The sequence below is a fragment of the Pelophylax lessonae genome (genome assembly GCF_965119305.1).
Source record: "Pelophylax lessonae genome assembly, chromosome: 2".
Lineage (NCBI taxonomy): Eukaryota > Metazoa > Chordata > Amphibia > Anura > Ranidae > Pelophylax > Pelophylax lessonae.
The window spans coordinates 295616749-295632461 of NC_138769.1; the positions used below are offsets into that span (position 1 = coordinate 295616749).

General features: G+C 45.9%; 1 protein-coding gene across 1 annotated transcript in view; it reads left to right on the plus strand.

Moving 5' to 3' along the window:
* Window positions 1-860: 860 nt before the first annotated feature.
* CEPT1 (choline/ethanolamine phosphotransferase 1) overlaps window positions 861-15713 on the plus strand; it is a 126691-nt gene continuing 111838 nt past the window's right edge. The window contains exon 1 of the mRNA XM_082247783.1: window positions 861-1002. The gene's annotated coding sequence lies outside the window, so the exon portion shown is untranslated. The remainder of the gene's footprint in view (window positions 1003-15713) is intronic.

Below are 15713 nucleotides of genomic sequence, written 5' to 3' on the forward strand. Positions count from 1 at the left end.
TTTGGGGAACGTTATATAGCAGAAAGTGAAAAATATATATTTTTTTCCAGAATTGTCTTTTTTTTTTTTGTTTATAGTGCAAAAAATAAAAATCGTACAGGTGATCAAATACCACCAAAATAAAGGTCTATTTGTAGGAAAAAAAGGACATACATTTTTTTAGGGTACAGTGTTGCACGACCGTGCAATTGTCCGTTAGAGTAACGCAGTGCCGAATCACAAAAAATGGCCTTGTCATTAAGGGGGCAAATCCTTCCAGTCCAGAACTAGTTAACAGCAGCGGGCGCCAATGGCACGCTGCTGTGTCTCCGCCAATCAGAACAGTCCTGGACGGGTGAGGCACTGGTGGACATCGCTGGAACGAGAGGGGGCTCAGGTATTAGAGGGGCTGCTGCACAGAGAAGGCTTTGTATTTTAATGCATAGAATGCATTAAAATAAAAAAAAAATTCTGACTTAACCACTTAATTTAACCATGTTTGTTATTTAAAAAAAAAAAAAAAGAGACTTTAGTAACAGTTTAATTCCTATGATTCGAAGACAATGAAGCCACTGGATAAACACTTCTGAGCACTTTCTGGAAGGTCAGCAATGACACCCGTGCACATTACCTCACTCCTTTCTAACACTACTGAGCTATAAGAAAATCAGAACAGGCTTTAGAAATGGATTCCTTTTGCCAATTCGCCCTATAAGAGACACATCACATCTTCTGCAGCCATGTAGGGACAGTCAGCACGAAGATCTACTTCCGCTTACAACCAGCAGCAGTCCAATCGCGACTTCCCTTGCGTGTGACGTAAAGTAGGCCATGGCGCAGGTCTGCTGCGCTATTGGTAGCTGCAGCAGCCATGGCTGATTGGTCATCAGAATTGAGGAGGGCGGGGTCGGCAGGAAAGCGTATTCCTGTTTGAGCTATCATGCAGCCTCCCTGCTTCCGGTGTGCGCTGGTCTAATCTGTTGTGCAGCGAGAGCCAATTGAAGAGTCCGGGCTGGAGCTCAGGTATGGCAGTTCGAGGTGGGAGCTGTGCCGGGATTTACTTTCCGCCCGTTGGTCCGGAGAGCTGTCACCGTTCTGCGTGGGGTGACACTTGTGTGGGGAGGTGACAGCTCTGTGCATAGATGTTAGAAGTGACAGTAAACACTGTGTGTACCGGAATACGATGGCATGGAATGGGCAGCTGTGTGTGTTCTATTCAATCCTTTTGTAGAAGAAATCAGGAGTCCTAGAGGCAGGCAGATCCTTATTTCCTTTCCCATTGTATTCCAATGCTGATACATTCCTGGATCTCAGATTGACAGGGACGTGCTGCAGTATTATCTGGTAGCCTTGGTTAGATCACACATTTCATTATAGATATAAGGTAAAACCAGCCAGGCCATGTGCTTTTAAAAACCCTGCTTGCATCCAACTTGTCTAGCTGAATTTTGTACGATTTCTGTTACCCCTTTGCTGCCCACATAAAACATATATGTGGCGGCAACAGGGTGTGCTTTAATGCCCATGTGTTACACATATGCACTGCTGGGCGCCCAATGTTTATGTGCTGAGAGTGCCCAGGCTGAGCTGTGAAAGCTCCTTGTCCTGTTAATGGGACTGGCTCTGATCATGAGACAGCCAATCACAGTGGCCTGGTGATCGCCTGATCAACCCCCCCCCCCCCCCCGCGCGCATTCAGACATTTTAAAGACTTGCTGGGGTGGGTGGAAAAGGGTTAAAATTGGTCCTACACTAAAGGATGAGATTGTAGACCTTAGGGGTCCTTTCACACGGGCTTTCCGCCCGGGGGACTTTGTTTTGCTCAGCGGGGATCGATCAGCCGATCCCCACTGAGCAGGCGGATGACAGGTTAGCCTCTGCTTACTTTGCAGAGACAGACCTGTCAGATCCCCGCTCTCCTCTGTGGGAGATCAGATGAAAACGGACCGCCTGCCCGTTTTCGTCTGATCCGATCCTCCAGACGAAAAGAAAATAGTGTTTCCTTCAGTCTGGATTTCATGGATCACATCGGATCGGATAGCAGCAGGTGTCAGCAGACATGTCACCACTGACATCCGCTGGCCCATAGGGGTGCATGGAGCATCTGATCAGGTAGGTCTACTTGAAAAACTGACAGGCGGACCTGATCGGAAAGCCCGTGTGAAAGGGGCCTAAAGTGATTGTAAAGGCAGAAGGTTTTTGTTTGTTTGGTTTTACCTTCAAGCAGAACTTTGTCTATAATAATTTGATAAAATAATGTTCTTTAGCAAGGCGCATACGTTGCTCAATAATAATTCTGCTACCAAAATTGGTGTGTGTTGTTAATGTTTTACATAGATAGATCTGAAAAAGCGGCCAACCTAAAGTGATCTAGCAGGACTTCATTTTCTGACTAAAGTTAAAGTGAAACTTTACTCTTAAAGCGGAGTTCCGGCCACAAAATCGATATTTTTTTTTTGTGCCCCTCCGCTAGTTAGACATCACCTGAAAAGGAATTGGATAGTTAGGTTTTTTTTTTTTTTTTTTACTCACCTTGTAATTGAAGATCGTAAATACTCACCTCAGAGTACTTCCTCCCTCAGCGCCGCGGCTCACCCGTCACTTCCTGTCTCGCGATGATTCCTGGGAGCTGAACGTCATCGCTCCCAGGAATCAATGCGACGGCACCGGCCCCGCTCGTCACTTCCAGGCGACGCCGCACCGGAAGTGACGAGAGGGGCCGGTGCAGGCGCATTCTGGGACAAGAAGACGCGGAAGAAGACACAGAAGAGGACCGCGCCGGCTTCAGCTGCCCACAAGAGAGATGGAAACGCTGTGGAAGAAATTTTATAAGTGAGTATTTCTTCTAAAAGGTAAGTGCGAACCGCGACAGATCAGAGGCTAGCCATTGTGGAATGTGCTAGCCCTGACTGTCCCGGGGGTATGTTTATTGAAAAATGACATCTGTGCCCGGAACTCCACTTTAACAACTTGATAAAAAATAATGTTCTTTAGCAAGAAACATACATTCCATAATAATAATTCTGCTACCAAAATGAATGTGTGTTGTAAATTGCCTCCAGCATTGCTCCAGTTTCTTCTTGCTGGAGGCTGCCATTTTGCTGAAGCCCAGAGCCCCTGAACAGCAGTAAATCATAAAGCGGAATTAAACCCATCGATTTTACTGGGTTTCAAAAAACAGTTACTTTCCTGGAATACTGGAAATGCTAATTGTCACATTTGCTTGTCCTTAAAGTGAAGTTCCACTCAAAATTGGAATTTCCGCTCATTTGCTTCCTCCCCCCTTCGGTGCCACATTTATCCCCTTTCAGGGGGGAAGGGGGAATAGGTACCCTGCCACCGAGCCAATCTGAACGCACAGCGAGCTTCGCGCATGCGCAGTAAGGAACCACCAATAAAGCGCAAGGCTTCACTGCGGGGTTCCCTTACCGGCAATGGCGGCAGGAGCACCCGACAGCCAATGGAAACATCGGCTGTGGTGCTGACATTGCTGCACTCCAGGTCAGGTAAGTGTCCTAATATTAAAAGTCAGCAGCTATAGTATGTGTAGCTGCTGACTTTTAATTTTTGAAGGGGGGGGGGGGGCAGGACTCCGCTTTATCCAAACTGTAAAACCATCAAATGGCTTGTCATGACTGATCACACGTGCAGCAACATGGCAGTTGAAGATCAAACAGTCAAACAGAAGCAGCTTCCTTGGCTGTAAAGGATAGGAGGCTTTAATTCCACTTTAAAATGTAAGTAAACCCTCCTTTCCTTTTCAGGAAGGGAAGATGCTATCTTGTCTTCTGTTTAATCTTCAACTGCCATGGTGCTGCACATGTGATCAGTTATGACACCAGCCATCAGATTTTTTGACAGCTTGGTTGAGAATGAGAACACAAACAGTGTGACAGTTACATTGCTTGCATTTGCCGTAAATGTTATTTTTTTATGAAACTGTTAAACTGACGGTTTTAGTTCCACTTTAAGGTTGTCGGCAGATGGAGCTCTACACAGCAGTGCTGCCTAAAAATGGAGAGCAACTGAGCATGTGCAGAGCAGGGTGAGGCAGTGTGTTACTGGATTTTAAACGTTACAGACACTTATTTTAAATGTTTTATATATCTGCAAAATGGGCCAGCATGAAGTGATCTAGCAGGAATTAATTAATTTAATTTTCTGACTAAAATTCCACTTTTATGGATTTTCTGCATTAAGGTAAAAAACCTTCTGTGTGCAGCTCCTCCTTATACTTGCCTGATCCTAAACTTTATCCAGTGCTGTGCACGAGAGCAGAAGCCCTTCTCTCCTAACTGGACATAGAGGCAGCAGTGAGAGCCATTGGCTCCTGCTGCTGTCAGTCACAGGCAGTGAGGGAGTGGGAGTGGTTGGGTTGTCAATAGACACGCATAGCCCAGCTTTAGGAGCGAACTCGCATGAGTGCTCCTTTAGCATGCAGCTTGCTATGGGGGCACTTGACAGGGGGAGGGGCCAGGATATGGTTATGTTTTTTATATGGTTTCTTCCTTTTGAATGCATAAATGAAATCAAGAACATAATCTAACCACAGGACATGATTAGTGTTCATTGGCCACTCCCGTTATTATGCAGACATTTCAACAGTCCTCAATTGCATGCTGATAACATTTTACGTTATTTAGGCTGTTAAAGGAAGCAATTTGCAGACTGCTCTCTTGCTTAAAGGCACACTTCACCTTACCAAAAAAAAAAACTGCCAATGCAGATAAGGGGTGTCTGTAGATAAAAACAAGCTGTGCAGCTTTGATCAAAGTTGAATAATACCCTTGCTATAGTTGTAAGCCATTTATATACTTCATGAAGCCTTACTGAAAAACTCCCAGAGATGGCATCTCCCAGTCCTGCCTTGTTGCTAAGAGACTGCCAGCTGTACCTGCCCACCTCCACTATTACAGGAGCAAGCTCTTTCTCTGGTTCAAACTCCGTCACATGCTTTCTTTGCCCTGGCACAGTAGATCTGAGCTCAGTGTTAGGCCTCTTTCACACGGAGCGGACCGTATTTCGATCCTCTACGGCACTTTTTTTTTTTTACGGACACGGATGACACTTGTGTCATCTGGTCCGTATGTCCGTATATCACCCCATCCGTTTGCAGATGATATATGGATATAATGTATGTCTATGGGATTGCGGATGTCACCGCTGACATCCGATTTTGCGTCCTTTCCGTTTTTTAAACGGAAGAAAAATAGAGTTCTGTTCCGTTCCAAAAAACAGAGCAGAACTGAAAGGAAGAAAATCGGATGTCAGCGTATGGTCATCCTCTGACATCTGCAATCCCATTGACTTACATTATGTCCGTATATCACCCGTAAACGGATGGGGTGATATACGGACATACGGAACACCCGTGTGAAAGAGGCCTTAGAGAGATCACTCCCGTGAAGGTGAACAGTAACATCCTAGCAACAGGACAGGATGGGGAGATGCAGTCTCTGGGAGTTATACAATCAGGCTTCATGGGGTACGTTAATGGCCTACACCTATAGCAATTTTCTTTTCAACTTTGGCCTGAGCTGCACAGTTTGTTTTTATCTACAGACGTCCATGATCTGCATCGGCAAGTGAACTGGGGAACTCTAGAAGAGGAACTTCACTCCCTGCCCTATCCCCCCCAGCCTCTCCAGAAAACACACAAAGCAATTCTAGCAGTGTTTTGTAAGGATCCACCACTCCACACCCAATTCCACACCGCTATTGGCATCTCTGACACTATTGGGAGCCCACTATGCCTCTTCTTGATTCTGGCAGCCAATCCCCAGACTCATCCAGCTTACCAATCATAAAGTGCCCACAACACCTCTCTGCCAATCCCTCTATTGGCTCCCAATCACCCAACAAATAAAATTCACACTTCACTGATCTCATCTCAGAATATCACTCTAGGAGTCCTATTTGCTTCTCTCAAGCCCACCTGCTCTCTAGCCCCCTTGTCACCTCCCAGGACTTCCCCAGAGTCTCCCCCTTCCTCTGGAACTCTCTACCCCAATTTGGCTGACTATCTCCTAGTCTGTCTGCTTTTAGGCTCTCCCTGAAAATGTATCTCTTTAGGGAAGCCTATCCCACTTCCATCTAATTAACTAAACTTTTACTTTCTCTATCAACTCATCCCTCACAGTTTTAAACTTTTGTATCACTTGGCCTTCCCTTTTAGATTGTAGGCTCTCACAAGCAGAGCCCTCTTGTGCCCAATTGTAATAAATTGAATTGTTGAACTGTACTGTCTTCCGTTAGTTTGTCAAGTGCTTTGCAAACTGTTGGCTCTATATAAATCCTGTATAAAAATAACAATAATTACAGGGCCGGCTGTATGAACCAGAAAGAGACAGCCGACTCCCTGATGATGCAGTGCATCTGCTGCAGAACAGTTGGTCTCAACCGTCAGACTGTGAGACCAGCGCCTGGTAAAATCTTCAAAAAATATTCCATTCCTCAAAAGAAAAAAAGTCTATATTCTCATAAGCAAAACTAATGATTGTATCATTGATCAGTTGCTGCCTGTGACAGGGTTGCAATTGTGACATGGGTCTTAACACACACAGGTAAAAGTGATGACACACATACACAAGAAAGAAGTCATCTCACATATGCAGAAATTGGGGAGGGGGTTGCCAGCAAACATACAGGGACATGAAGAATGAGGTTCAGCCATTCCCCCACTCAGTACAGTGACACACACAGACCTCCCTGCACAGCAACTCCCAAACCTCCACACTACACCACCTAAAGCAGGGGTAGGCAACCTTTCAGAGGTTGGGATCTTGAAACATTCACACACATAATACCTCCTGCGCTTAGAAAAATGGCCCCTCCAGATGGATATTCTTAGATCTTCATTACTTTTGAAAATGGGTAACTATGATCTTGCTGCCCTCAAGGACTTGGGGAAGTCTAATACTACAACTATACAAACACACAGAGGGCGCACCAACCTAGTGCATAATCCCCAGACAAATAATTTATTGTTTAAAAACACAGTAAGTATTATAATCACAAAAGTAACAGTGAAAAGTGCATCACAGATCTCAGTTCCATCCAATGCACCAACACGTATAAATAACAGTCACTGAAGACCTGTGGGCTGACGCATTTTGAGGAATTCCTCTTCAGAGTCAGGTGGCTCTGAAGAACCACTTACTTTTGTGAGTATAATACTTACCGTGTTTTTATACAATAAATTATTTGTCTCAGGATAATGCACTAGGTCAGTGCACCCTCTGCGTGTTTTGTATAGTTAAGAGGTTGGGGTATACCTGGACAACATGGAGAAAAGCAAAGATGGGGTGGATTATTAGGCAGCACCCTTAAAAAAAAAAACAAAGCTCCCAAAAAAAGACAACATGAAGAACATATAGTGTGTAGCAGTAGTGTCCACTGTCCCCTTCACATCACCCTCCCACTATAATATCCTCTGCTGCACCCCCCCCCCCTTCACTGCCCCCTTCATATCACCCACCCACTATAGTGTCCTCTGCCCCTCTTCCCCACAGTAATGTCCTGTACCCCCTCCCCCAATATTGTGTCCTCTGCCCCCTTCACATCACCCTCCCGCTATAATATCCTCTGCTGCACCCCCCCATAGCAGTGTCCACTGCCCTCTTCACATCACCCTCCCACTATAGTGTCCTCTGCCCCCCATGACTGTGTCCTCTGCCCCCTTCATATCACCCACCCACTATAGTGTCCTCTGCCCCTCTTCCCCCACAGTAGTGTCCTGTACCCCCCTCCCCCAATATTGTGTCCTCTGCCCCCTCCACATCACCCTCCCGCTGCAGTGCCCTCTGACCCCTCTGCTCACAGTAGTGTCCTGTACCCCCCCTCCAATGCAGTGTTCCCTGCCCCCTTCAGATCCCCCCTCACTGTTGTGTCCTCTGCCCCCCCCCGTAGTGTCCTCTGCCCCCCCCCCCCCACTGTAGTGTCCTTTGTCCCCTCCCCCCACAACCCAAGTGGTGTCCTGTACCCCCAAAACAGTGTCCTTTGGCTCCCTTCACATCACACCCCGCTCCTGCTGTGTCCTCTACCCCCCCCCCCCCCAACAAAGGCTCAGCAGTTGAAAAACACTGCTGCAGAATACCCCAAGGCCTCCTGGGATGTGTGACATGAGTATCATGTGAGGCTGCAGGCAACTAACTACATCATTCTCACCTTGGCAAGAATCCAGGAAGTTTGTTTGCGTGTTGTGTTTTTTTTTTTTTTTTTCAGTTTTGGATAGAGAAGAGGGATTAGAATATCTGGCATGCTTTTATTGCTGTCTGTGCCCCTGTTATCAAGCTTCACCCTCTCTGCATGTCATGTTTACCATTATAACCTGAAATTGAAACTAAAAAAAAAAGACAAAAATGTTTGTGTTGTCCTCAGAACAGAAATAGAGGTGGAATCCTCCAATGGAGATTTTAGTTCTCCTTACCCTGGAGACTTTAGAAAGATTTCTTCCCACTTCCTGTTTTGGTTGTGAGACAGGAAGTGAATGGAAATCTCCCCAATGGGGTATAGATGGCAAAAATAAAACTGACAGGGATTATAAACTTCCCTTACTCTATCCAAAATGTAAAATACGTTTTTTGTCCTCTTTAACCACTTACCGACCGCCCGCCGTCGATTTACGTCGGTCCTTTGATGCTAAATACCAGGGTTATGGCAGCAGATAGCTGCCATAACCCTGGTATTTTTTTCAACGGCGGGCGATCGGCTTTTAAATAAGGGTGGTGAAAGTGGCATATTCGCCGCGGGGTCACCCTTACGGTGCGGCAGAAGAGAAGAAGAGGTGACCCCCCCCCCCCCTCTCCCACTGCGTCCTGCCGGCAGTGGGGAAAAAGATCCGGTCCCGGATCCTCAGAGACAGGAAGTCGAGTGAGGGCTAGATGGCCCTCACTCGACTCTTATGGTCTTGGAGGACCGGAGCGATGTCAAATGTCGTTGCCTAGCAACCGGTTTAGAGGGCCGATTTTTTTTTTTTTTTTTTTTTTTTTTTTTTTTTTTTTTTGAAGCGCCCTGTCCCCATTAGCTCACACGCAGAAGCAAACTCATACGCCCACATATGTAAACGGTGTTCAAACCACACATGTGAGGTATCGCCACGATCGTTAGAGCGTAAGCAATAATTTGAGAGCTAGACCTCATCTGTAACTCTAAGCTGGTAACCTGTAAAAAATTTTTAATGTGTCGCCTATGGGGATTTTTAGTACCAATGTTTGTCGCCATCCCGCGAGCGTGCACAATTTTGAAGCATGACATGTTGGGTATCTATTTACTCGGCGTAAAATTATTATCTTTCACATTATAGAAAAGAATTGGGCTAACTTTACTGTTTTCTTATTATTTTTTTATTAAAAAAAGTGAATTTTTTCCAGACCGCTGCGCAAATACGGTGTAATAAAAATATTGCAACGATCTCTATTTGATTCTGTAGGGTATAATATATAATGTTTGGGGGTTCTAAGTAGTTTTCTAGCAAAAAACAGATTTTAGCTTGTAAACACCAAGTGTCAAAAATAGGCCCAGTCTTAAATTGGTTAAAAAAAAAAAAAAGTCAGATTGTGAGAGAAAAGGGGAGTAGGAGTGAAATGGGTGGGGAGGGTGAAGGTTCCCATATCTATCCGAAAACAGTTCTTTAATGTGGTGGTTGCACTTCTCCACTGTATCTATAAAAAGAATGATGGTTTTCACATAGGCTGAACTTCAGCAAGTCTTCCTGTCTTCATCTCCTTTACTTGGTGGATTGATGAGACTATTCATTTTACACAATACAGATGCGTTTCTTTATGGTGCCTTTTCAGCTCACAGGACGTGACAAGGAAACTCCATTTGTGGCAAGATCAACAGGCATTTTCTGTACTTGATGAAAATGTTCTCAGCTTGAAAATAAGAAAACTATTGCAACCACCACATCTAAGAGTCCATTCCCATCAGTGCGATCCACGTTCTGCAGATAGGGCAGCTCACTCATTTCAATGGGCTGCCCAACCCGCAGAAACGTGGGTTAAGAAATTCCGGATCCCTTGCATGACTGAGTAATTCTCATTCAAAGTGTGAGAGCACTGAAAGCTGTAAATTGGCCTGTGTGGGAAGGGGATGAAAGTGCCTAGTATTGAGGTGGTTAAAATTGCATGGTGCAGTGGCACCAAGTGGTTTCGCGTATGAAAATACAGGTGTTTTCCCAATTCATGGGGTGCCGTAAGGAATGCTAAATACATGCTAAAGAGCAGTGAATTTTGCCTGCAGGTCGGGAACGCGTGTGATTTTTGCGAGCATTCCCAACCCGCACAAGGTGTAAACCTAGCCTAAGGTCTGGCCAGCTGCAATATCATCTTTAAAATTTTGTAGACATCACTGCTTCAGGAAAACGAATGCTGGCCCTACAATATGCAAAAAAATGTTCAAACTCCTTTTCTAAAAACGAACACTCGGCCGTGAGAGCAAACGATTATGCCATCATGTAATGACCGATAAATCACATATACCTAGTGCAAACAGTTTGAACGAGAAACACATTAAAGCGGAGTTTCACTCAAAAGTGGAACTTCCGCTTTAAGTGATCCTGACCCCCCGACGTGCCATATTTGGCATTTTTGGGGGGGGGGGGAGTGGGTACCTAGATTTGACAGGTACCCGCTCCCACTTCTGCTCGGGCTAGATGACTTGGGCGGCAGTTCTCCTGCCGATCCTACCCTGCAATCTTCTGGGACACGTCAGAGGTCCCAGAAGATTGCCTGTCCATTCAGCACGCGCAGCACGACTCCCGCATGCACAGTGCGCATCCAGCTGTGAAGCCGCAAGCTGTCACAGCTGGGTGCCCAGAGATGCTGGCGCCGCGGGGAGAAGACGGAGAGAACCGAGGCTCCCCCAGGCCGCATCGCTGGGACAGGCGAGTGTGTGTTTATTAAAAGTCAGCAGCTACACTTTTAACCTTTCAATTTATCATTCGTTCGGCATAAAATTTCCAAACTTGTCCTTCCTTTTTTCGGCTCAAAAAACATCACAACCGATTTGTGCCCATTAACTGGCCGAAAAACCGAAGAACTGTCCAAATGACAAAATTTCGGCCGATTTTTCATAGTGTATGGTCAGCATTAGATGTTTGCTGTGAGTATGAAGGTGTATTGTTACAATTTATTTACCATATTGTTACACATTTTACTAGTAGCTACATCACAGCATGCAATACAAAACGGTGATTACTGTTATTCATTCAATACCAGGCAGATTTAAACCCATAGTAAAGTCTGTAAAAAAGAAGAGAAAAAAAGCTGCAAGTTAAGGGTCCGATGTGCTAGTATACACCACATTATGAAGGACTTAAAACTTAAAAGAAACATTTAAAACAAAGCCCTCTAGCGACCTGCATTTACCACTGGCAGGGCTTCCAGCTTCACCCATTCTTCCTTCCAGGTTTGCAGACTCTGGCCGTTTGAATGGCCCGAGCCACAATGATGTCACTCCTCCACATGCACAGAAGCCTCCGTCACAGCACCGTACTTTCAGAGCGCAGTCCGCATGTGCCAGTGATGTCGCCGGCTGCAGAAATAGCAAATATCTCCTAAACGTGTGTTTTGGAAATATTCGTTGTACCCAGTGGCGGCCGGTGCATAGGGGGCGCCAGGGCGCCGCCCCCCCTAAAAAAAGAAAAAAAAATTACCAAACGAGCAATAAAGTTTGCAAAAAAAAAAATTGCATTCGCCGCCGCCGGCCTATGTGGAGGCTGGGGGGTGGGGGGGTGGGGGTGGAGTTACGACCCAGAAGAGGTGCCGATTGGCTGCCTTCTGGGGGCGTAACCTGGGCGCAAGGCACAGCGCTTGGACACCCCCCACTTCGTGGATTCCTGGCTGTGACTGGTCCAGCCTCCAGCCTGGACCAATCATCATCCAGGACATCCGACGCTGACCCCGCTGACGTCACTCGCGTGCGTCATTCTCACCAGTGGACCGGACCCGGACGGACGATGGAGTCGGGTGGACGCCGGACGGGAGTGACGGCGGCACCGGAGAGGAGAAGACCAACAGCATCGGATCCAGACGAACGGACCAGTCACCTCACCAGGCCGCAGCTCGAGGAGCGGAGGTCATCTGGAACTGGAAGAAGAGAAGAACCACCAGGCAGTCGAGTCTCAGTCATCACCACCGGTAAGTGAGTCCTCGTGGTCCTCCTGTCCTGTCAGTCCTCCTCTCCTCCACTCCAGTGAGTCTTCTCCTCACTCACTGTGGACATAGGTTAGGGAAAACTCAAGGAGAAATGAACAGACATGTGGTGAAAAAAATTGGCCTACCAAAATCGGGGTTCCTTTTGGGGTACAATGCTGTGGCACTCTGCAATCATTGGGGTACAATGCTGTGGCACTCTGCAATCTTTGGGGTACAATGCTGTGGCACTCTGCAATCATTGGGGTACAATGCTGTGGCACTGCAATCATTGGGGTACAATGCTGTGGCACTCTGCAATCATTGGGGTACAATTCTGTGGCACTCTGCAATCATTGGGGTACAATGCTGTGGCACTCTGCAATCATTGGGGAACAATGCTGTGGCACTCTGCAATCATTGGGGTACAATGCTGTGGCACTCTGCAATCATTGGGGTACAATTCTGTGGCACTCTGCAATCATTGGGGTACAATGCTGTGGCACTCTGCAATCATTGGGGTACAATGCTGTGGCACTTTGCAATCATTGGGGACAATGCTGTGGCGCTCTGCAGTGATTGGGGACAATGCTGTGGCGCTCTGCAGTGATTGGGGACAATGCTGTGGCGCTCTGCAGTGATTGGGGACAATGCTGTGGCGCTCTGCAGTGATTGGGGACAATGCTGTGGCACTCTGCATTGAAAGGGGCTGGCACGCTGAACTCTGCATTGATGGGGGCACGGAACAGTGTTCATTGCATTGAAGGGGGTCACAGCACAGTGTCTATTGCATTGAAGGGGGCACAGCACAGTGTTTATTGTATTGAAGGGGGCACGCACGCTGATCTCTGCATTAAAGGGGGCACGCACGCTGGTCTCTGCATTGAAAGGGGGCATGTACGCTAGTCTCTGCATTGAAAGGGGGCATATACCATCTCCTGTACCATGACCTGTGCCATGCCTATACCATATCTGTGCCATGCCTATACCATATCTGTGCCATGCCTGTACCATCACCTATGCCATGCCTATACCATCACCTGTGCCATGCCTGTACCATGACTTCAAAGTCACACAATTTTTTACTGCGTTTTTTGGCGCGAAGCAATACCTATTACATTTTTCTTTTTGCGCCCCCCCCAAAAATTTTGAGCACCAGCCGCCACTGGTTGTACCTACAGGTAAGCTTTATTATGAGCTTGCCTGTAAGTACACGTTACCAAGCAATGTTTACTACTGCTTGAGAAAAATAAAAATCCTTTTTTTAGGCCTCATTCACATGAACGTACTATTAGTAAACGCATACAGAGAACCATGTTTATGCACAGAATGCAGAGGAGGTCCATGCAGTCATGTGTGGCCAGACTGTTAAAATCAATATTCGAAAAGAGATGTCAGCGCCCAATAGGAATATCAGCAGCATGCAATAAGTGTCAATATACTAACACTAATGTAAATATAGAAAGGAAATTGCAGCGCTGTAAGCAAAAATTGATGAATCTCAAATCATGTGTTCATCATCCAATCCAAAAAAAAAACCAACACCTTTTGTATTGATTTCGATTGGATGATGAACACATGATTTGAGATTTATCAATTTTTGCTTCTAGCTCTGCAATTTCCTTTCTATATGTTAAAATCAAAGCCAAGCAGATGGGAGCATGGATCTTTCTGTATCTCTGTGTGCCTCCCTGGGTGTATGTCCATGTGGGATGGATTCATGATTCAGAATGCAGTCTGTCTGTGTTCTGAGTTGTGCATAGGTCTCACACCCCAGGTTTGTAGGCTTCCACTGTGAAGAGAGACTTCTGCAGTTAATCCATTTGCTGGCTTCAAAATAATTTTGAACATATTTTTGAATGCACTAAGAGAAAAGCCTATTATATTATAGCAAATAGTAATATCCGACAAGCATTTTTCATGTGTCTCTTGACAGTTAGGTGGCTGCACAGCTTCCTTCGGTTTATTTTCCTTATATTGAGACTGTGTCAGTGTAGCACATGGGTGCTCAACCTGTGACCCTCCAGCTGTTGCGAAACTACAAGTCCCATCATGCCTCTGCCTTTGGTAGTCATGCTTGTAACTGCCAGCAACTTGCAATAATACCTCATGGTATTTGTAGTTCCGCAACAGCTTGAGGGCCACAGGTTGAGCACCCCTGGAGCAGGTAGTTGGTTTGTTATGTCATCCACAGCAGAGAAGAATATTCTCCATCTGTGTGCATCTGGCGGCAGCTGCTGTCAATAATGGGCAGAGGGCATGGCACCTATACAGAGGGCTGTTGGGCAGGTGGTCACTGCACTACATCATAGTGTTTGTTCTCCAGGTAGCTGATGGCAATCCAGGGGCAGGGAATGTGGAGCTTTTAGGGGGCAGGCAGTGTATTCCAGCACAGAGCGGGTCTGTATGCGCCTGTATCGAAGACGGGTGGTGGGATCCATTGTCATCCATGGGGGGCGGGGAGTTGCAGACTATGGCAGTTACATCCCATATGGAAGAAAAATATATTTCTAATATATTTAGGGAAAAAATGTTAGAAATATATTGAATATGGCCAAAATTGTAGCATTTCAAATATATTTCCAATATATTTGGGAAAAATAAATTAAAAATGTTTTTTCTTCCATGTGGGAGGAACCCTTTGCTTGGGCATGGCATCCTGTAACCCCAAGAATAAAGACGTGGTATGCAAAGCGACCATGCTACGAGCATGGATCTGCTTCCATACCTGGTGTAGTCAGTTTGCAATAGAGAATAAGGATGGCTGGCAGGATCAAGGTATTTCTCAGTAAACTAAGGCTACATTTAAAAACATCTGCATTAACATTGAGACACATGTATGAAATCATACACTTTGACAAGTAAGCTTTAGGCCTACACAGCCAGCCTGCTCAAGATTTCATCAATGTGTGGTTTGCTGTAGTTCACCAGTCCAACTCTGTTGCTTCACCTTCTACTTCCCTATATAGATAAACCCTTCTACCGCAGGCCATTGGCATCTCTCACATAAAGAAAGCTGATGTATTACATTTTTCACACAAAATTGTTTCTCACAGCCTTAAAAACGGGAAGTAACCTGGCTGACCTGAACAGTTTCACTTACTGTCAAGAATGTCTTTTTAAAGCCGCCCATGATTTTTTCCCAGTTTGTTACAGTATATCTGTCAATACCAGCTGGGGGCCCATTCTTACAAGCTCTTATGAATGGGCCTGCCAATGCACCAGAAGGGACCAAAAATTCCTCCTGCGCTAAGTTTGGTGAGTGTGGCACACTGGCAAACTGGTTACAGGCCACAGTTCTAGGTTGTAGAGCCAAAAATCTGTTCAGTCATGGTTTTGGAAGGGCACAGTCCAGGTAGGATGTGAGAGTTTTTCAGGATATTACTTATTGATGGCAAGGGTTGAGTCACTGTGGCACGGGGACTAGAAAACCATTTAATTCTATCACTTCAATTGTAATTGCTATTTTTGCCAATATAGGAAAAGGAAAAGCTATGCAGTGAGGAGCAGAATGTGACGTCCTTTTCAGAAGCTGGAAAAATAGCCATCTACTGGTCAAAAGATTTCACATACTGGTTACAGAGCATAACATGTTCGCAA